Source organism: Opisthorchis viverrini (genome assembly GCF_000715545.1).
Source record: "Opisthorchis viverrini unplaced genomic scaffold opera_v5_70, whole genome shotgun sequence".
In the NCBI taxonomy this organism is placed as follows: Eukaryota; Metazoa; Platyhelminthes; class Trematoda; order Opisthorchiida; family Opisthorchiidae; genus Opisthorchis; species Opisthorchis viverrini.
The window spans coordinates 894,023-896,044 of NW_008751726.1; the positions used below are offsets into that span (position 1 = coordinate 894,023).

The window sequence follows — 2,022 nt, forward strand, 5'->3', positions numbered from 1 at the left end:
TCCGATGTGTCAGCTTAATGCGACGTGTTTGTGAGTGTGAGAAAAAGACAAGCCTCGCGATCCAGTGAGCGACTGTGAGTTGAACAGTCAAGTATGTGGGTGACTGGGTCGCTACACTTTTGACTGGTAGCGAACACGAATGATGTCTTAGACACATCTGAGTACGAAGAACCATTTTCCCCCTCTCCCCAAGAAGTGGTTATAACTATAGTCATAGTTAATTCAGTTTAGTATACTAGAGTAAAGTAATTTAACTGAGGTCCCAAGAATGGTATTGAGTGGGTGCAATCAGAAAGTATCCAAAAAATAGCAGAAAAAGATTGAAGCCATCTGGCTTACTAAAAAAGATCATTCAAAAGTAGTGTGGAGTGTTCGGCCGATGGCCTGCTACTCGTCACCAACATACTTAACACTGAGCCAACTAAAGGAAGAGAAAAATCACCATGGCCATATATATTGATTTTTTCCCCATTAAAATGGCCACATGTTTTTTTTCGAACCACAAAAGTTGCAGTTCGATGTTCAATTCAAAAATCGTCCAAAATAATCAGCTGATTACCGAGCCGCATCACCCATAAGCAAAACAGCTGATTTCCCACTGGATTAAATAGGTCAGAGGTCTATTGACGGTCTTGCAAAGACATAAACAAAGAACTTGTCGCCGAACTTACCAAAACATTTTCGAAATTCAAAAATTCGATAGAGAGTATTCCATATGACTGAGTGAGAAGTTGATCATCTTCATGTTCATAGCTTTCTGGGCGAAAGCTGAAACAAAATAGGCACGTATTACAGGCACGTAGCTAGCAACCGAAAGCAGACGCATTGTTGTTGGAGACAGCAAACGCTGAATATGTTGTAGGCAAGACATATTCACCAAGCGACGAATAATGCGCTCTACCAGTCAATGGGCACGTTTCAGCTAACCAAATGAGTAATGAAACGCCTGAGACCAACTCGTTGAAAATAATTTTTCGGTAGCTTCATAATAACAATGACNTGTTCACTAGAGACTCCTTAGGGCCGTTAACCACTACAGTCTAAAGGAGGGCAACAAATAAACACTGAGGGAAGGGTGTGCTCCATGGCACATTCGAATATAAATTGCGATTAGGCCTCTTGTCTCGAAAGACGATCACTGAATAAAAAAGGCCGGTAAGGTTTGGTACCACAAACATGGGATGAGTTAACTTCACGGACATTCTAATTAAGTGTCCCGCCCAAGTGGGGCTTTTGTATGTCTGATTTCAATAGGGTCGGTGATCTATTTCGAGGTCAGCGACTTCTTTCTGAGCTGAAAATTTGAAAGTAGACCGTCATTTTATGGGCTCAGCAGATGAAGCATCATCAAGTTGATAACTTTGCCTTTATTGCATAGATTGTCATCAAACCATAGCTATTCAAAGAAAACGGGTAACCTCACTCAAGACTGGTGGATTTCACGAGCGTTGGAAATCTGAATTATGGTGAAACGGCTGCTTCACAGCATTGTACAATTCTATTCACATTTGCTCGAACATAAATCCAGAACATTCTAATGTGAATAGGCGGGGCTAAGGCGCTGGTGCCTTATTTCGAACCATGCAACCCAAAAGAAGCACGGGGGCTAAGATGCAGTCAGGTTGCCCAGGCCTGTATAGGGACAGTCAAGATGGCCAGGTTGGGTTTGAACGACGGGCGTTCCAGTCAGTAAGTTCGTGCCTCAATCACTGGGACATTTCGAACTCAACAGATGTTTTTAGTGGGTATTGGAGTTTCTGATAGCGAATCATGATTCAACTGGTTTACTTAGAACAGTCATTTGACATCCCTCAGAGGTTCCTCTATTACGGATATTTTGCCGAATTAGAGTATGTTTGAAACACGAGATAAGAAAAAAGAACTGTCCAGTTTGTCGAAAATATGAGAAGTATCGAAGGCTGTTTACCTAATGAGTTCATTCCCTGGTGCCACATGAGCAATTCGAAGCACACAGTGTTCCTGAATCGTGAATGGACACAAACTGCATGAAACACATACTGG

At 42.1% G+C, this 2,022-nt stretch overlaps 1 protein-coding gene across 1 annotated transcript in view; it reads right to left on the reverse strand.

Annotated features, from left to right (window-relative positions):
• Window positions 1-2,022, reverse strand: part of T265_04329 (hypothetical protein) — a gene marked incomplete at both ends in the record, with an annotated part of 37,786 nt that overhangs the window by 25,988 nt on the left and 9,776 nt on the right. The window contains one exon of the mRNA XM_009169038.1: window positions 672-768. The remainder of the gene's footprint in view (window positions 1-671; window positions 769-2,022) is intronic.